This window comes from Euprymna scolopes, chromosome 15 (genome assembly GCF_053919585.1).
Source record: "Euprymna scolopes isolate OS-2025 chromosome 15, ASM5391958v1, whole genome shotgun sequence".
In the NCBI taxonomy this organism is placed as follows: Eukaryota; Metazoa; Mollusca; class Cephalopoda; order Sepiida; family Sepiolidae; genus Euprymna; species Euprymna scolopes.
This window is the reverse complement of record NC_136496.1, coordinates 65,015,863-65,037,978: the sequence shown is the minus strand read 5'-3', so window position 1 is coordinate 65,037,978 and position 22,116 is coordinate 65,015,863. Positions and strand designations below refer to the sequence as shown.

The 22,116-nt window shown below is 33.8% G+C and overlaps 1 long non-coding RNA gene across 1 annotated transcript in view; it reads right to left on the bottom strand.

Moving 5' to 3' along the window:
* Positions 1 to 1,444: 1,444 nt before the first annotated feature.
* Positions 1,445 to 22,116, bottom strand: part of LOC145294237 (uncharacterized) — a 60,665-nt gene continuing 39,993 nt past the window's right edge. Inside the window, exons 2-3 of the long non-coding RNA XR_013869851.1 lie at positions 19,178 to 19,331; positions 1,445 to 1,994 (exon numbers count right to left, since the gene is read on the bottom strand). This is a non-coding gene — a long non-coding RNA (uncharacterized LOC145294237). The remainder of the gene's footprint in view (positions 1,995 to 19,177; positions 19,332 to 22,116) is intronic.

The window sequence follows — 22,116 nt, the reverse complement described above, 5'->3', positions numbered from 1 at the left end:
TGGTAATTCCAGCTCCGGTAGTGTATATTAATGTTGTTGCGGTTAAAAAGCTTGTAGTCCAAACTCGGATTCGCATCGTGCAAGCGGCCCGGGGGCGGCAGTGCCATCGTCCATCATTAACTTTGGTCGTCCGTTCACATTTCCGGGCCTTTCTTCCATTGAAAAAATTGAAAAAGACAAAAAGAACAAATACAAGGAGTAAACGTACATTATACATGACCACATAGTTGTGTGTGTGTGTGTGTGTGTGTGTGTGTGTGTGTGTGTGTGTGTGTGTGTGTGTGTGTGTGTGTGTGTGTGTGTGTTAGCAGGCTTAAAAATATCGGGAAATAATAATTAAGTAATATTTAACGGTGATACCTTTTTAAAGCAAATCTCTTTTTAAAAATATCCCCTCACATGATTTGAAGTGTTCCTACTTATTTTTAAAAGGTTTGGAACTTATGACACCCCCCACCTCGTTCCCTCTATTTGTCCCTACCTTACTCGCCAGCTAACTTGAAAAAATGCTAGCGATTACATGTCTCGTTTACCGAACGTGGCCAAGAAGGGGGTTCTCATTTTACGTAAAATTTATATAGAAAAGTGATCCCCCACTCTAAAATATTACATTTTTATCATTGGAAAAATATCCTTCTTTTATATTATCTTTAAAGCCCATTAAAAACGTATTAGCAAAAAACATGTAGATTTTAATTTCTTTTTAGGATGCAAACTACGCTGGTTTGGGTCGTAAAAAATACCAAATATTTTTTTTAAACATGTAAATTGATCAAGTAGTTTTTTCTTTTGTCTTGTATTTTTTTTTACATTAGAAAAATATATTTGTTTTCGTTTCTTTTTTGTTGTTGTTTTTTTTTAAGGATTAACACTTGAAATGAAAATACAATCGAAATAATCATTTTAAAATTTTTGAACGCTACAACCGTCATGTCTTTCCCCATATTATCAAAAGCATCCGTGAACAATGTTTGTTTAAATAATCTGTTTACATTGTTTAAAATTAAAAATAAAAAAGTTTATATTGAATAAAACTATAAAGACTTATATTCATATTGTTTCATCGACATGACAAGCTGGTTTGAATAATTTTGTCATCTTTAAACTGTCAATTACAAAATAAATAAAAGACATTAAATTGTAAACATTTATTTTGTTTTTGTTTGTAAACGATTCTAACTTGCAATAAAAAATACAAATAAAATTCTTAAAAAGCCAATGAAAAAAGTAGAAGGGATTTAGTTTTGTTTTTATTTGCATATTTTAAACGAGAAAAAGTGTTGATTAAAAAAAATCATGGTTTTGTTGAATTACGCATCCGCAGAATTTTTCAAACCGGCAGTCGTGACCGGAAACACGTTTTCAACGCCCAAGCAAGACGATTTGAGTTTTATAATAAATATATATATATATATATATATATATATATATATATATACACACACTTATATGCACACACATATACACACACATACATACACACATATATGCACGCACATATATACAGACACACATACATATATATACGAGGGGCGTGCAATAAGTAATGCCTCTGGCCCACTTCCCATAGCAGTAGAGCAACGAAACTTGGCACAGTTATTAGTCTTTCTCTACATAGGAACGACCCAGAGTTATGCATTTCTCCCATCGTTTGATGCAGCTCTGGAGACCGTTTTTGTAGAACACCCCAGGTTGGTCCTCCAACCACGACGTGACTTCAGAAATCAAGGCTGCATCATCTGGGAAACGCTTTCCTTTCAAAAGCAACTTCATGGTTGGGAAGAGGTGAAATTCAGAAGGTGCAAGGTCAGGAGAGTAGGGCGGATGGGGAAGGATTTGAATTCACGATGCTAGTATATGACGGGGCATTATCACCATAAGTTTCTTTCATTTCATCAAATGTCTTCTGTGGTGTGCGTCCTTTCAAATACAAAAACCGGATCACTGCTCGACATTCAACAGGCTCCATTTCACACCTGACTCAGTTCAAACACCTGTAAAAAAGAAACCACAATTAGTTCAGAGCTGTAATTTTCTACATAACATGCAAAATTTCAGCTAGATCAGACAATTGGAAGTGGGTCACGGGTATTACTTATTGCGCGCCCCTAGTACATAAGAATACTTTGATAAGTATGTTTCAACTTAAATAGGGGTGGTATAATAAAATTGTGGGGTCTGCGTTCGCGCCTGTACTCCATGGAAATATGGCACAAACTTTAACAAAGACTTTTCATATCTATTTGCGTAAGTATACTTTGATAATTATGTTTCAGTTTGAAGAAATATGGTATAATAAAATTATTGGGTGTTCGTTCATGCCTGCCCTCCATAGAATGTAAATATGTCAAAAAGTTTAACAAAGTTTTTTTTAAAAGGGGTGAGGGTCCACAATAACACCTTAACTTTAATCTTAATTCACGTTAGCTTTTATTTATTTATTTTAGTTAAATCATATTGTGTCGAATAAATTCACCTCATAAATTCACGTTCTTATTAAAGTGAAAGCCCCCCCAAAAAAGTCGGAACTTTAGACAATTCTCGGCACAAATTTTGCATAACTCTGTTTCTTTCCTTCTCCACTTGCACGTGACACTCTTTCGAAAATAGATAAATAGATAAATAATAAAAATAAGAACGTTACGTGTTATCGTGTAAAAAGAAGGAAAAAATCCTGCTCACGTGATTACGTGTCTTTTTAAAAACCTTTACATAACATTTTTATTTTTATTTATATATCTGTTTCAGCTTTTTTTTCAGTGTACTAGAAGGAATTCAGTTGATTACAACCTTTTCTGCGTGTTCTTTACATTACAATAGTACAACCCTGAATCCGACGGCACAATACTACACTGTTCAATACTGTAAAACTGAAACGAAGCTGTTCTGCTTGAAAAGAGCGCCATTTTCTTCTTATTCATATTTATATCGATTCTTTGCTTTAAAAAACTAAAGTAATTACGTGTTTACTTTTTTAATATCCTATTTTGCTGTTTATGGTTATTTTACTAAAGTAAGTAAAGCTTCATTTTTTTTCACAACTGTTTTTGTTTCTTTGTTTTTCGATATTTCGTCGATATTATTTAGTAAGAGTGTTTAGCAGAAAAGCCAAAAAACGACTACCCGAAAAAATAAATATACAAGAAATAAATGTTACCATAGTCAATAAAAGTTCAGTTCATGTTTTTTTTTTGTTTTGAAATATTTTTCAATGCTCTTTACTTGAAATAATTTCATAATCGAATATTCCTCAAGCACAAAATAACGGAAAACATTAAAATATGTTTATAAATATTCCTTACGTTAACAGAACTCTCTTAAATTGTTAACACAGAACGATCCTTCAAATTGAAAACAGGGCTCTCCATTTCAAAGTCACTGCCATTTTGATTTTTTTAAAACCCGTTCGTAAAATTTAAAAAAATCTTTTTTACAAACTACTTAAAAATACAAACCAATGAACTTTTCTATCATAAAGGTAACTTTTATTGACTATGGTAGCATTTATTCCTTGTATATTCATATTATTATATATATATATAACATTTTTCTCTTTGTAAGGAAACATCATTTTGTTGGTCACTCTTGGCTACGAATGGAAACAAAGTTGATATAAAAATATATATTTTCGCGAAAATTATCTTTACTTTCATCATATTTTGCTTAGAGTAAAATTTTTGAGCATCAAAACCTATCCATTTACAACCCCCTCCTTTTCATAACCTATCATACTTTCATCAATCACAGTCCATTTTCTGTAGGCTGTTTTTGAACCCAGTCAACGACGGGTACTTTTGCTAGTATATATATATATATATATATATATATATATATATATATATATATATATATATATATATATATAGTGCCGGCAAAAAAGAAAGTCATTTTTTTAATTGACGTGAATACTAGAATATTTCAATTAAATGTCAAATATGAACAGGTAAAATTATAAAGGAATAAAAGGCGAATCAAATGAAATATAGGTTGTTCAAACAGTTACATTAAATTTAGTTTAAATTTGCAGTTTTTGAATAAAATTACAAGTGCGAGGTTTTTTTGTCGCCTGTATATATATATATATTTTTTTTTGTCGCCTGTATATATATATATATATATATATATATATATATATATATATATATATATATATATATATATATATATATCGTAGTATTATTTTTCCTGCGCAATTTTATATTTTTTCTTTAATCAACTTACAAATCTTAAGACTATTTTAAATGCATTTATTTATCAATTTTGATAAAACAATGACTTGTTTTCCTTATCAGATGACGCATAAATAATAATAACTACTATCTCTCTTTCAAGTATGAAATGTAATACAGCTGCTATCTTTTTTTTTCATGATTCTCTAATCGTAAACAACAAAATCAATGAAATCAGTTTTATCGAGTACAAATAATGCCGTTTTATTTTCATACATAAAATTGATGGCTTCAGTTACATAATTATTTATTACAATCACCTTTTGCAGATCAGCATATAAATAAAACATTTTACTATTGGATGATGAAAGTCTTCATTCATATAATGGAGAAAATAGTGGTTTAATAAAATAACACTGGTTGACGAATCTGACCCGAGCGCAAAAACGGAAGTTGAGAAATTGACGTCCCTTCTCGAGAAGGGTACTGCGCTTCCGTTTTTCCAAACTTTCAACACGAGTGTTGGCAAAAAAGCAATCCTTCGTCCCAATCCCGGCGGTGGTGGGGGCGAAACATGAAATTGAATCCTGGATATATATATATATATATATATATATATATATATATATATATGTATGTGTGTGTGTGTGTGTGTGTGTGTGTGTGTGTGTGTAATGAAATCAAAAGGATGTAGTGTTTACCTGATATACGCAATGGTAAACTTCAATCTAATATAAATAACAGTATTTATATATAGATAATTTTATCCCAACAGAATAAAAAAGCTCAATACGCAATAGAGAGTAGAGCTTATAAGAAAATTAAAACTGTAAGTTGAACTTTACAATCGAAATTTATTATTCGACTGAATACTCCAAAAAAATAATTTACAAAGTCCTTATTTCGTGGAGTCTCAAAGAATGTTATTCTTGCTATATTCTCATTAGAGAACAGAAATAAATCAGCAAATTATATTTCAAATGTTTAATACTCACACATAGAACCTGATTTGACGGTTCAGAAACTGGCTGAAGATTGTCAGCGGTTTGTGGCAATGAAGCAAGATTCCTGAAACAAGGGATGCGCATTGGCTGCAAAAGCGCCTCCAATACAATTAAGCCCATGGCCTAAAGCGGGCCACCCATGGCAAAGAATACACGTAGATTACACAGACCCACTGGATAGAAACTATTATTTAATAGTGGTAGAGAGTTTTCAAAATGGCCTAAGGTATTTCGATGTAAAAGTCCAACAACAGATGTGAGTATTAAACATTTGAAATTGTCCGCCGTTAATGACGACAATTTGAAATCGTCACAGTGTTTATTAACGATAGACGCAAAAGTCGTATAGTCCTGACTCTCCTTACGTAAGATTCATGCATTTCCATCTTTTATGAAAAAGGCTTCTTTTTGGACAGTACAACTCCATTAACAGTTTGACTGCCTCGGCAAACGACAATTTGTTGGTTTTTCTTGGTAAAATATAGTCCACGAATTTGTTACGTTCGGATGTACCTAATTTCCGTAGCAATAAACGAACCTTCTTTTGATCCGTCCATGCACTGCAATCAATTTTAAAAAGGTCTTCAAATCTTCTGAAATATGCCTCAAACGTTAGGTCTTTCTCAGGAGCATATTGAAATGTATCAATAGCTAACCAGATCGCATTTTGGTGAAAAGCCGTGCTAGTTTTTTCACCGCTGTCCTTATTCAATAACACTTGCGTTATTAAATCCATTTTTTTTTTTAGCTGACTGGTTTTGTTGCTCTAAATGTAATTTTTTCAATTCAAATATTTGTTCATTCATTTCTTTCCTTTCTCTTTCCTGTTTTTCTTCGAAGAATTTCATTAAATCTAACTGATTTTCCAATATTTTTTCGTTCATTTTTTTTTCTCTTCATTGTTTTTCCTCGAAATATTTTATTAAATTTAACTGTTTCTCTTCGTTTTGTTTCTGTATTGCCAAAAGCTCTTCTCGGAACTTTTTTTCAAGTTCTAATTGTTGACTTTGTTGGAATTTTACTATTTCCAAAATTTATTTGCAAAATTGTCCATTTTGTTTTTGTGGTATTTTTTTTGTTGTTTTTTTTGGGGGGGCGGTGTGGAATTACTTAATGACGAAATGAGTTTTTTCAGGAACAACACAATTCGTTGATATACTTTTCCTATAGTACCAAGTCTATAGAAATAAAACTTTACAAAATTGGTACCTGATTATTTAACGAATATTTCTTTCCTATATTTATTTCCTCGTGTGGCAATTTGTCTGAGAAAATAATTCGGCGTTTGCATTTATACAGAAGCAGTAGATTTCGTTTGTCATTTTTCAGTTTTCGTAACGTGTAGGTACTGGGTTTAATTCCTTGTTAATCCTATACATTTTTCCTCTTTTTTCTTTCTTTAAAAAGAAAAAGTTACTTATTTGTGAAAGAGTTTATAGCATTTATTTAATATTGACTCGTCTTTTTTTTTTGTTATCTCTGTTTGAAAAAGAATGTCCTTTTTCGTTAACACTTTATTTGTCGTGCTTAGCGAAATCGTTTTTTTTTCTTCTTTTCCGAGGTGCAGTTCCGTCGACCAGTGAAAAGTTTATTTTAATCGGATTAAAATCCGACGTTTTTTGTTTTGTTTTGTGTACATGCGTGCGTGCGTGCGTGCGTGCGTGCGTTCCTGCGTGCGTGCGTGTGTGCGTGTGTGTAAATACTGACTTTAGCCAATAAAATATATCATTTACATTTGCAGGAGTTTTTTTCTTTTTTCAATGCTAATGCCTTTTAACCTTAAGACGTATTACTAAGACATGCTTTTTCAAACGACAAAGTTTTTTTTTGTACTTATTGAAAACTTTGTCTCGTTAATTCAGTAGTAATAATTTTCCACCCAATTCGTCTTATGAATTGTGTTTCAGCTCGTAGTTTACGTTTTAGTAGCTTTTTTGACGACGTCTTTGTTAAATCCTTTTTTCGGCAAGAATTGTCCTTTTTTCGAAGTGTTCTTTATCCCGTGTTTGTGGATTTTTACGCTCGAATGTTGGTTTTTGTTCCAACGTTGACAAATAGTTTTTCCTGTTCTTCACCGAACTTTTGAAAAATAAATACTTTTGAAGTTTCGAATATCTCCCGAGGGTAAGAAAAAACATATTTCGTATATCCGCATGTGTTCTTTTTTTCTTGAATCCATTTAATCGTCAAATGTTGTTTTCAAAGGGCTGTTTTTTTTAGAGTGAATTCGTTGCCCGAATATTCGTCATTCAGTTATTGTTAGCAATTATTGTAGATTGATCCGGGAAGTTCTTGAATCGTCCTCGTAAGCCAGTTGTTGTGGACCCGTGCTAAGGGTTATAAATAAAAGAAACCACAAGTAGTATAAACTGTATAAAATATAATATGTATTTATCATAAAGAATATAGGAGCCACTAAAATGGTATGAGAGGAACGTGCTCATAGCATGCGGTTAAACATGGTATGAATGTCTCCATTTAGTCTCTGAAACCGGAGGTATTCATAGGACTGGTTGATTCCATTTAGTTCTGGAATAGGGGTGATTTGTGCCCCATAACAGTAACCATACTGTTATTCTTTTATATGTGCTCTGTTGTTATATTTAAGATACATTGAGCTTCTAAACAATTGATTGGTATACGCAAAGAGTGAAAAATAATTGAAAAACATATTCTACTAAAATAAATATATGTATATATATCTATATATATGTATACATGTATATACATATACATATATATACATACACGTATATATACATTTATAATTATACATATATACCTATATATACATATATAACTATATATGCATATATATATATACATGTATATACATACACATTTATACATATATATATATATATGCACATACATATACATGCGTATATACATATATATGTACATATATACGCATACACGTGTGCGTGTGTGTGCATACGTTGGTGAAGTAAGATGTTTTCCCATGTGTGTTTTGAACTCAATAATTTGGGATAGGCAATACATACTTATATTTGTACTCAGCAAATTGGTGCGTATGGCTGTCACCCCAGGAAGAAGGTACTCCTTAAGGCAATACACAAGAAAGCCTGCAAACAGTTTGCTGAAGCATGTCAACAAAGCCTATAGATTACTGGAACCATGTCCTTTACTATGGTGAGACGAAATTTAATTCGTTTGGTTCTGATAGCCTTAAGTGACCAGAAGAGGAATACAAAGATAAGTGTGTCATGCCTACAGTCAAGCATGGTGGTAAGAATGTCATGGTCTGGGGCCGCATGAGTGCTGCAGGTATTGGAGAATTACATTTCATTGAGGAAAACATGAATTCCAACATGTACTATCAAATACTGCAACAGAGCATAATTCCCTACCTCCAAAAACTGGGTCGCAGAGCAGTGTTCCAGAATGACAATGACCCAAAACACACATCCAATACAACCACTGCTTTACTGAAGAAACTGAGGGTAAAGGCTATGGACTGGTCAAGCATGTCTCCAGACTTGTACCCAATAGAATATCTTTGGGGCATCCTCAAGCAGATAGAGAATGTGCGTAAAGGCTCAAATATCCGCCAGCCCTACTACGTCGTAATTGAAGAGTGGAAGAACATTCCAGCGACTACATGTGAAGCTCTGATAAACTCCATGCCCAGGAGAGTAAAGGCAGTTTTGGATAATAATGGTGACCACACAAAATATTGAGAGTTGACATGTTGTATGTTAATATTGACAACTTTTTGTAAGGGGTGTACTCACTTTTGTTGCCAGGAATTTAGCTTTTAATGGCTATATTTTGAGTTATTTTGGGGGGGAAATAAATTAACTCTGTTGTAGATGCTGTAGACAGACTACTTTTCATTGTGTCAAAAAATCATTTTTTCAGTGTTGTCTCATGAAGAGGTATACTTAAATATTTTAAGAAATGTGAGGGGTGTACTCACTTTTGTGATAAACTATGTAAGTTTTTTGTTCTTCTTTAAAAAGAAGTCACCACTTATCAAGACCCGGAAGTCACTCGAGGATAAGTGTTAATAGGTGTACAGTACTCAATGGGACAATATCATAGTAATCGTTAGTGGTAGAAATTGGGTAAATTGTATTATTTAAAGGGACGGCTCATCAAGAACTTGTTTGCATTGGACTTGAAGACAACTATATTTCAGTCAGCTGGAAAGCAAGGAAACGGAGTGGAGTTCCACAGGCGTGCAATTCCTGGAATCTACATTTAGATTTAGGCACAGATAAACAGTGGAGGAAATTATTGATAATGGTTTCAGGTAGACGAGTATTTTTCCGTAAATGTTTGGCGAGGAGGGACCATAGATTGGAGCTCAGACGAACACTTGCCATGAAAATAACAATCAAGCAAAGATAGGCTCACAATGTCTCTTCTGTGGGAAAGAGGTTACAGATAAAAGAAAAGGGCATCCCCCACTAGGCTACAAAGTCTATTTTGAACTCTGTCAAAGCAGGATAAAATACTTCTAGCATATCCTGCCCAGATGCGGCAGCAGTACTTCATCCTTGAACGTACTTGACTCGAATACAGGTAGAGAACTGCAGTGAGATATCTACTGGAGCGATAGAATAATCCCACCATTTCTCCAGCGATTATGGCAACGGATTAGATGTATCAGGAGTAAAAGTCAGACCCAGAAGCTTGTCAAAACACGGAGCTTCCCCAAGACGAGGGCCATTTATTTCAATTGATACAAGACGGGGGTCAGAGCGTTGATGATGTAAAGAGAGAAGCTGGATTTTAGATGCATGAAAATTAACCAGTCACCTATTTTCCCATTGTACCACGTGTTCAATATCAGAGAAGAGAGAATCAGAGAGAATTTGATCATTTACGGCCTTTGATGTGCTGCCATAGATGGTAGTGTCATCAGCATAAATGTCTACAAATGATCTTAGGGTGTGATTGGGAAGATCATTGATGTAGATCAGGAAGAGAATTGGACCTAGGATGGACCCCTGAGGGATTCCAGCATTAATACTGTGAGCTTTTGATTTCTGCCCATCAACCATTGCTCTTATGAACCTACCTAAGAGAAATACTTTAAATATTGAGACGATATTTCCAGCTATACCATAGATGGAGATCTTGTGAAGTAGGTGTTTATGCCATACCCTATCAAAGGTCTTTCAATGTCCATAGAAAGGAAGCCTCCGTTGAGAGATTCACTGATCCTATAACCGTTACTACATCTGCTGTAGATCTAGCAGAAGGGAAACCATATTGCAAGAAGGTTTATTTTTGCTGAGGTGGTTGACCACTTGTTAATTTAACACAGATTCCAGCAACTTACTCATGACGCACATGAGTCTTACCTATCACCAGAATTCTTAAATATGGGACATGCTGATGAGGTTTTCTATGGTGTTGGAAGCAGTTCTCCTTAAGACAACGCTTAAACAGCTTTGTAAATATGGGAGCTAGTTTTGGTTGAAACTTTTTCAGCACTGTAATTGCAATGGCGTCAGGGCCAGTTGCTTTACTGAAATCAAGGTTTTTTCTTAGCTTGGCGACATCATGCACAGATATTTGTATGTCGCGTAGCGTGTTTTCAGATACAGGAGGAAATACGATTGCTGGCGGCCTTGATCGCATAGGTTAGAATTAGCTGCAAAGTTTATGGCAAATAGTTTGACTTTGTCCGATGCTGACGCGATTACCTCAGCTCCATTGCTGTTTGGGATAGAGCACACGCTTTTGTTGAAGACCCTGTAATTTGTTGGGAACTTAGCCGCTAATCAGCTACTTTGGACTTAACGGACTTAGCATACAACACTCTCGCGTTCTTTACTGCTCTTTTTCAATGGTTGCTAGTAATCTTGAAGGTGGCTTTAGTCTCAGTATATCTATTACGTTGGAAGCAATGGGAAAGGTGATTTCTGTACGTCATGCCAATAGCAAATTCTGGAGAGAACCACGGACGGCTATTAGGTTTTTGCTGGAATCATTTGAAGGGCATGAAGCGGTCTATACCTACAATTAACCATTCCGTCAGGTCTGATACTATAGAGGACACATTCTTTTTAAACATGGAACGCAGATGGAGATCTGATATAAATGTACGAAAGTTATTCCAGCCAGCCATAGAGTATCGATACACTGTACAATGGATAGGTATGTCTGAGGACTTATTACATTTCGTTTTTATCTTAACTGATTCAACTGAGTGGTCGGAAGATCCCAGTGGAGACAGAACGGAGGATGAACATAGCTCATAGAAATTTGTAAGAAAAAGGTCTAGGAGATTTGCATATTGACCGTCAGTGTCAGGCACACGAGTGGGTTCGTGAACAATCTAAGTGAAGTCATAAGCAATGGAGAAATCGTGGCAGAACCTCCTCTCGTTATCTGTCTTGTTTGAGTGGGCTAACCATTCCACATTGTCAACATTGAAGTCTCCACAGACGTAATGTTAGCCGAAGGATGAGCAGACAGGATGTGGTCAATTTTCTCAGATATGCTCTTAAAGATAATAATTCCGCTGTTATGGGGACGATAGAGGGTAAAAATAAACGTAGTGTCTTCTCTGGAGATATCTTTATTACATGGAAAACCATCTCTAATGTAGGCACATATTCCATGCCCATGGCGATCTTGGGAGTCAGATTTTGATGTTAAGTTAGAGTATTCTTTAATTACGGACATCTAGGGAAATATCGGTCCAATGCCAGTTTTGCTTAGGAATAAGCCTGGTCTAGTCTCCTGTAATTTCAACCTCTGGAAGGTTGAAACGTAGACCTCTGATGTCGGAGAAGGAAACATGATAGTAAGGGTCTACGTTGCAAGTTGGAGTTCTGGGTTTAATTGTGCATTCTTTTCTGGGGGGGTTTTATGATGGAGTTTTCAGATTTGTGGAACAGGTCGACAGACTTGGTTTGAGCAGGCAGAGAGGGAAAGTAAGTGAGAAAAGAAACGAAGAATTTTTTTTAAGCCCATAAGGTAAAACTAACAATTGCCCACTAATATGGCATCTAGAAACCCTACCAGAAACTACTGAATGGTGCAGAATCCATTCACCAAATGACAATACAGCAGCCCCAGTACTTTGCACCTGCTGAGAGGCGGCCTCCTTAGTGGTTAATCGAAGGTTCGGGTCCCTATCAGGCGGATAACGTCAGCCCAGTTAAAACGTTTATTTTCAGCACCCTTACTAGTGACATGGCTACAAGGATAGACATAGAAAGAGAAAATTCCCGACATATCAGGTGACTGCTCACGTAAAAATACTGCCGACCTAGAATATAGCTTTTCTTTCTCCCTTTGTCGGAAAAATGAGGCCTGAGGGACAAATTAGGAGAAGCGAAAGTTACGCGAGCTGTTGATAACGCATCCATAATGCATTGTCTACTCTCCATTAAAAAATTAATAATAATAACAACAAAAATAAGTATTCGACGTAATATACGTTCAATAGATATGTTTAGGTGAAAGTGTAGCGATAGGTTCCCCTCTCACTAACTGAAATAAAGAAAGAACTCAGTTGGCAAATTATGTATTTAATTCTTGCGACAATTCGACGTTTTCCCCTAATCTAATAATTCCCGATTTGATTTGGATGGAAATTGTCTACCCTCTTTGCTACCATATTCGACGCTAGGCGGCGCTTTATTAGTATAACTATTTGAACAGTCTACTAAATAATAGGGTCGACAGTTTTTTTGTTTTATTTTGGGTTGTTGTTTTTGTTTTTTGTTTTGTTTTTTTTGTTTGTATTTTTTTTTTTTTCAAAAACAAGCGTGGAAAGACATTCGCTCAAAATTGGAGAATTTGTTTATTTTTAGAAAAACAGCAAGCGAATCACAAACCCCAAATTTAAAACAACAAATTCCAATAATAACTTTTAACAGTAGTATTATACATTTAATAAAACACAATCGAATAAAGAAAATGTAAATTAAAAACTGAAATAAATATATTTGATATTAACATTTGCATCTAATAAAAAGAAAATAAATATCGCAAATTCATAACTTATTTGCTAAAAGCATCCATCTTCAATACATAACTATTAAAGATCGTCTTAGCTTAAATACAGCTCTTCGTTCAACAAGATTTAAAAAAAAAAAACATCGTAACATGCCATCGTTCAGCAGGTGGATTAGTGTGTCGTTTTAAAAGATACGGGGTACAGAGGAGAAACGGAGAGTACAAAATGTATGCACACATTTAAACATAAGCGGGCATTTCTCTAGAGCTCTTTCGACTCATATCTCATCAGGAGAAAATCGATAGCATAAAATGAAAAATAATATTATTGATGAAAACAAACAGCAATAAGGAGTTGTTTTTTTTTTTAATATTTAAGGCGTTAAAAGACGATAAGAATAAACATTTTAATTCAATAAATGAATAAAAGACGATTAAATTGGCACCGCGTGGGAGAGAGAAAAAAGTTCTCTAAACACAGATTTAATGCGTTTATCGATTCCTTCTGCCGGCATAAAGATTTTCGATTCGCAGTAGTGACAGATTCCAAAATTTTAAAATGATTTTCGGAATCTGCTCTATATAGTAACTCAAATCACTCTATTTTACTTATTGGCACAACAAGGATTCTCAACTGGATGCTGGCGAATAGCAAAGTTCAAAGTTTTTTTAGTTTTGTTTTTCTCTTACACGATAATCAAAAGAATCTAAATATCATATACTCTCTTGTTGTGTGTTGAAAACGATGCATAAATAAGTAATTCAACAATTTCGTTCGTTTAACAATGGTAAAGGAATTCTATAATTGCTCATGTTTGTCTTTCGCTAACAGTGTAACCTCGTTCTATTTGTGTGTTGGTTTTCGATATAGAATCTGTTTTCAACATAGAATGTGTGGTATTGTGAATATTTGCAAGTGGGTGATATTTTAAAATGTTACACCCTTGCACAGTCGGTGTTGAAAACGGTGCACAAATGAAAAGCTGTTTATGCTCATAGCTTTTAAAGGTTAAGGCCGTTTCAATTAGAGGATCGTTATATTATACGCCTTGACTCCATCCTGAGCCCCGTCACTGGAATCTTCCAAAATTATACATTTTAACAGTTTCGCAATAATCTAAAATTGTGGTATTTAATTAATATTATTTCATTAAAATAAACAAAAAATAAAATGAAAAAAATAAATAATTGTGTGTATCTCTCTGATTGAGCTCCAATCTATGCCCCCCCCTGCAAAACATTCGCAATAAACAATCGTCTAGCTACAACTGACAATAATTTCCCTTACTCTCTGTCAGTGCTTAAAGCTAAACGAAAATTCCATGAGCAAAGTTTCTTTTCTAGAACTGTCCGTCTGTAGAACACAATATCGCGGGACTGTTTCCCGACTGACTATAACATGGTCGCTTTCAAATCTAATGTAAATAAGTTCTTGTTGAGTTGTCTTCTTTAATAATCAAACCCTACATAAGTTCCATTATTACCGATAATTTGTCTCACAGTCTAAGTCACTGCGGGGAGGCATGTGAAGCCCATGCAGTGATTTGATTGAAAAATTTCGATGACAATAAAAATATGGGAGTGTGAAACATTCGTTGATCATCATTAAAATTCTAGGCAATGTCGAATCACCCTGATAATAAACAAAAAAAATACATCTATAAAACAACGCAATATATTTCAGCAATAGCGCTAGTTAACCCAATGGTAGAGCTCCGGGTTTTAGACTCTGGGGTTCCTGTCTCGAATCTCGAATTAAATTTTAAAACTATATGCCGCTCCCCATCTAGGCATATTACGTTAGTTAAGGGAACTGATTCCCAACTAGCATTAAGATAAAAATGCTCTTTCGTATAAATAAATGAATTCATTCAAAAGATCCAAAACAAAAATTATATATATATATATATATATATGTATATATATATGTATATATATATATATATATATATATATATATATATATATATATATATATATATATATATATATATATATATATATATAAGATTAAATAAGCAAACTTTTCTTGTTGTTTTTTTAGAGGAGGGTTAGGAGCAACGTGTACTATCTTTTCTGATACTACATCTTTTTTTTTTTTTGTCTTCGGTCAAGGAAAGAGAAATCCTTCTAGATAGAGACAAGTTTTTTTCGCTTTGGGGGGAGCTGGATTTTCACTACATTAGAAGCCATCTTGTGTCTAATTTTGCCTACATAGGGAGACAAGTAAATACACGCACGATCAGATCGTGTCTGGGAAACTCGACACGTTACACTTTCGCAAAGCGAGAGAGAGAAAGAGAGAGAGAGAGAGAGAGAGAGAGAGAGAGAGAGAGAGAGAGAGAGAGAGAGAAATTAAGATAGGGGCAGAGAAAGAAGGAGAGAGTGGTGGGGATGCTTAATGAATTGATAAGCAACCTTGATAAAGTTATAGTCCGTTTCGTGGTAAACATGTTTACATATACATATGATATATGTGTGTGTGTGTGTGTGTGTGTGTGTGTGTGTGTGTGTGTGTGTGTGTGTGTGTGTGTGTGTGTGTGTTTATTACCATCTGTTGAATGTACTACTCTGTCTGTTTTGTTGTAAACGAAATGTGAGCTGATGTTAAGAATAATGAAAACTTCATAGCGCACTTGTTTGTTTATTCATGCACGACATTGTTGATCGGGTCACACAGCTGGGTCGCACTGAAGGGACATGTAAACAAGGGATGTATTTGCCTTTTAATTCCCACAACAGGGAAATAATAAATCGTTTACGGTTTCTATTTTATTCAGTTTTATTTTGTTTAAATGTCCTTATACTTTTTTCATCGAAACAAGGCACATTGCCACTTGGAACGTAAGAGGCTACTCTTTAGGGTTGTGTCTGATAGAGGACTGTGAGGAGTTAAGCAGCAAGATATTTGTTCGCATTATATTTAAACTTCTGCAGGTTAATACAGTCAGGGAAGCAGGAAACACAGAGGAAATTCCAAAGTTTAGCAGTTCAAGGGGAAAACTATTAGAGTATAGGGCGTTCCGGCATCTAGAGACCACAGCAGCGATTTTGCTGTTTGTCAGATTAGTCGAGAAGATGTACGTTGAGGGGACACAAGTGCTATGGGTTCATCAGAGCACATTCCATTAAAGTATTTGTAAAGCAGGCAACATTGCGGCGATTGGACAGAGGTTGGAGTTTGGCCGATATTAGATTTTTGACCATCTTTTAGACCCTGCCTAAAAGTGATATACTAATTATACTGATGTGGGTGATTGAATTGGCTGTAACGAGTTCGAATCCCGTCGTATCATAGTCTCTATTCAATTGCTCCCCACAAGGTCAGTTTTTAATATGATAAAAATCTAGTATTCGAGATCTTTAGAACAATATTCCTATTAATGACGGGCATAATGGGAATATTGTTACCACTGCCCTTTACCCTCCCGCCCCCCCCCCATCACTAAAATCAGAAGTAATGCCTTGGCAGATAATCACATGACAACAGAGTAAATACTACACTACTGATCTCAAAAGAGGAAGCAATGCATGGGAGAATGATAGTATGCTACAGTGCTTCTAACTCTACGCGTAAACCATAATTCTAGCTAACCCTAATATCAAGGAAAAATCATATGACGGCTAAACAAGTACTACAGAGAAAATATATGATGAGTATTAAATGGAAAATATCACATTTAGGAGTGTTGGTAAAGGAAGAAGTAGACAGTGGAGAATAAAGAAAAAAAAGATGAAAGAGTAAATAAAATGATTTTGTTTTTTTTTCATCCTTATGAAACCGATTTTTAATTTTAATTATAAATTATCAATCATTTTACTATATATATATATATATATATATCTGGTTCGACAAATTTATAATTAAGATTAAAAATTAAAAATCGGTTTCATAAGGAGGAACAAAACAAAATCATTTGATTTTGTTTTGTTCCTCCATATGAAACCGATTTTTAATTTTTAATCTTAATTATAAATTATTATCAATCATCTTACTTAATATTAAAATAGCTCTAGGATATATATGCCTGTTAAGCTTATTATATATCTACATCAGAACGAACACTGTTTTTCTTCTATTTTAATTACATTAGAGATTTTACTATTACATTAAAATACACTCTGCTCTTTAGACTGCTGTTCTAATCCCCTTTATATATATATATATATATATATATATATATATATATATATATATATATATATATATATATATATATATATATATATATATATATATATATATAATGCTCCCTAACTTGGGTTGACCATATTGAAAAATGATATACAAATTACCATTAGCGTATTAAGCGATACTCTTTGTGTATTTAGAAAACATTGTTAATTCACTACCCGCACAGTAGCAGCCGAATAGCGCAACGGTTAGAAGCTCCGACTGTCACTTGGGCGGTCGGATTTCGATCCTAGCTTGAGGTCGTTGCTTGTCTAACTGCACTGTGAGCATTGAAACAGCGAAACATTACTGTATGTGGATGTCTATATATATATATATGTATATATATGTGTGTGTGTGTGTGTGTGTGTGATGGGAAAGTCATTTTAATCGGGTTTCGGCCAGAAACTTGGCTGTCGAGGGGTTAAAGTTCAATGATTTGATCTTTGAAAACTCTACCAAACCAAATTTTGATCTAAACACTTGAAATTTTAGATATAGGTTACTTTGATGTGGATCAAACCTTTTAATTTGATTTAAGCCCAAAAAATAAATGTTAATGGGTCCAAATTGGGGTCAATTTTTTTTTTTAATTGACCTCTGCGGTCTCTACCAAATTACTCAACTAATTTTTGGTCTAAACATTTGAATTTTTACATAAAGTGTATTCAGACATAGGGCAAGCTTTTTAATCGGTTTTTCGCCGACAATTTAGTTGCCAAGAGGTCAAAGTTCAAAAGATTTTACCTTTGCGGTCTCTAGCAAACTATTCAGCCAATTTTGGGTCTAAACATTTGAAATTTTACATAAAGGATATTCAGACATGCAGCAAGCTTTTTAATCAGTTTTTGAGTGAAAATTAGGCTACCAAGAGGTCAAAGTTGAAAGAGTTGCTATTTGCAAACTCTACCAAACTCTTCCGCCAATTTTGAGTCTAAATACTTGAAATTTAAGATGGATGTGACGTGGACATGAGTCAAACTTTTTAATATATATATATATATATATATATATATATATATATATATATATATACGCATAAATTTATGAGCAGTACATAATAAGGCCCGAGCAAAAAATAGTAATTCGTTCTTACTAAAATAATAACAGGGAAAATATATCTTTTCGTGTAAAAATAAAAAATAAAGTTCATTTCACTTGATTTTTAAGATTTATAGGCGCGGACGATTTTTTAGCGGTGATTTGGTCAAAGTATTCCGACATCGACGTTTGCCAATACCCATACATCGTAGAAAAAAAAACATTAAAATATTACTTCGCAATATTTTAATTTCTTAAACCAAATTTGCCAGTTAGTTTTATATATCTTGTAAAATGTTCATGTCATGTTAATTTTTGTTTGCTTGTTTTGTTTGTTTGTTTTTAGTGCAATAAAACATTAATTTCAACAATAAATGCATATTTGACACGTTTAAATAAGATGATTATTGGATTTATATTTTGTTACCGTAATAATATTTTTCAGATGCTGAATTTCAAAAGCCCTTTCTGGATATATTCGAAATATTAAGAGGTTGTATTGATTATCTTGCAGATCGAGGGTAGGTTCGAAAATTTCACTCAGGTAACGGCGATGGAGAAGCGCTCGCAAAGCCAACTCAATTCACAACGGCCTTTGGTATGGTACATCATTAACAGATCTGATTGGTTGAGGAAGTCAACCAATCAGATCTACAGACAATCAATAGAAATACAAAGCTGGCGTACAAACTGGAGTATTTTTTTATCACTTATGATCCTTTTCTAGCGCTGTCACATTTCCAGGGTTTATCGCCGAGTCCATTATTAACGAAGTGACAGTATTTCGGGGGGGGGGGTCAATTCTCAATACATGCAATACTAAGAATATAAATAAAATCACTTACGAATTATTCCCGATAATGGCTGACGGAATAAGAGCAATCTACTTCCATGGATTAAATAAAGGGTTCGGTTTGAAATTCCGCACAGATTCTTGAGTCCCACAAAGATCCCTCATTTCGACAAAACGCACAAGAAGAATATTGGAGGTGACATCGGCTGAAACGTTGTGAGAATAACATTACAGATTAAACCAGTAGTACGAATAATCAAACTAAATACAAAACATACAAGTTGCATTAATTTAAAAACCATTCGTATAATTTATTTACTACTATGCGAGGAGGTTAGACCGTGGCTACCGTAATATGATGGCCTAGCAACGACTATAATTTAGTCTGGTGACGTCATGAACATCGGTCTGTTGAAATTTGGTCACGTGTCTCATGACTAAACCGGAAGTTGATTTAAAGTTTTGGAGGGTTAAATAAATTTAAACATGCCGTCGAGATGTATAGTTCCAAAATGCCGAGGTAACTACGAAAATTGACCAAAAGTTACCGTGTTTTCATTTCCCCCCAAAAAAAGGACATGATTTACCAGTGGATTAATGCAATAAAAAGAAAGGATTTTACTCCATCTAAATATAGCAGAGTGAGTGTTAAAATATTTGAGATATTTAAAAAAAAAAAAAAAAAAAAAAAAAACGCGCCTTTTTTTTTTTTTTTCGAATATTACCAAACTGTCCCTCCTATTTGTCGTCATCAATCACTTTTAGAGAGTCTCCTAACGCAAAGAAAATGCGTTTAGAAAATTCTGCTCTTAAGCGTGCATTATGCGAAAGTGTTGCTGACGAGTTAGAGTTACGGAAACGTAAAACTTTCCATAATATTGATGATTTAGAAAAAAAATTAACGTTTATAGATAAAAATTATTGGACTTCTATTAGGCAAGACAATACCATCATTATATGCCATATAAAGAGATGCCCATGCCCAAAAATAAAAATGTCTATGGTGATTGAACCGGACTTGGCCGTTAGAGTATTTTATAGTGATGTGGAAATGAGTGCTATAGGGGAGTATAGAATTCCTAAACACGTAACAGGGGAAAATACTCTGTAGATTTTGATGGAAAACATTAAAAAAAAATGGACATCGAAGAATAAGAAATTAAAACTTCTAATATAAGTTCTTTATTAAAATTAATCTTATCATTTTTGCTATTAGTGCAAGATAAATCATTTAAATATTTTAATGCCATTAAGTTCATATATGAACAAATTAACATAATGACAATGAATAAGGTTAATTATTCGAGTGAAATGATGGTATTTTCTTCCTTATTATATAACTGCTCCCCTAGAGGGTACAAACTGTTAAGAGACACTAAAAATGTAATTTTACCATGCTATTCAACCATTCAAAGATTAACCTTATCAACTTCTATGAATTCTGTCATTGAACAACACGATAACAATTTTCTCATGTATATTAAAAGTAAGTTCAAGTTACTAATGCAGAATGGCATCACAGTATCTTTACTTGTTGATGAAATACATCTCAAACCTTATCTTGATTATAAAGGTGGTAATATTGTTGACTTAGCTAACAACAGCAATGAACCTGCCACAAGTGCATTTGCTTTTATGCTTAGCAGTGTATTCTCACAATATAAGGATGTTGTGCATGTTATGCCAACTAAATGTCTTCTAGCTGAGAATTTATTTGATGTAATTAAACGTGTAATAATTGGCTTAGAAGATATAGGGTTTAAGGTATTATCTGTTATAGTAGATAATAATGCAATAAATAAAAAAGCTATGTCTTTCTTTTGTAGCCCATCAAAGCTTTCAATTGTATATCCCCATCCAGTTAGAACGTCTAGCCCTCTTTTATTCTTATTCGATTCCGTGCATATATTAAAATGCATTAGAAACAATTCGCCAAAAAGATGAACGTAAATGCATGATGTTCCCAAAGTTTTGTTATAATGGAAATCATGAATTAGATAACATCCAAAGTGCTCCATTTTCTAGTTTACATAAACTTTATGCCCTATAATCTCAATCACTTGTGAAATATTGCTATAAGTTGACTTCAAAAGCTATTTCTCCAACTACTTTTGAAAGGCAAAATGTTAATTTGGTTTTGCAAATTTTCAACGAATATACTATTCAAGGTTTGCTAACCTTAGGAAAACAGGAATGCTTGCCAAATTATGCAGAAATTGCAGAATACATTCAAATATTTTATATTTGGTGGAAAATACTGAATGTGAAAACACCATATAAAGGTTGTCGACTTCGTAATAAATATGCTAATCCACTTACATTAAATAGTGATAATTATAGTTTCCTAAATGTGTTCTGTGACTGGTTAGAAACTTGTAATAGCATTCCTGGAAGAACTGGTAAGTTAACAAAGGAAACATATACTGCTTTGCACCATACTACTTACGCAATTTTATAATTGACTAAATATTGTATAAATGTACTGAACATGGTGTATATATTACCAGGAAAGTTTCAGACAGATAACCCTGAGGCAAGGTTTGGCCAGTATCGACAACTTAGTGGAGATCAGTATAATATATCGATACGTCAGGTGTATGAATGTGAAAAAAAAACTCAGAAAGTTGTCAATTTTAAAATTGAGCTTACCAATTAATAATCGAACTATTGAATTGAAAAGTTTAAAAGAAACTAACTGGGATGAAATGACAAGGGAGCAAGAGTTACATGTTTATAAATTTAACACAGATGTAACGGAAAATGATGCTAATCAAAGCAAGGAAGTACTTCCTGTTACATTATACTTAGCAGGTTATTGCTGTCATGCAGTTAAAAAAAAACTGAAATGCAATAGCTGCAAAAATGTAATATCCGGAAGAGAGGCTGTTGAAGAAATAGCTGAATTAAACAGCTACTTTCAGGGTATTAACAGAGGTTCTCTGCTATACCCAAATGATATAACTAATAATTTTGTCTTATATAATTATATAG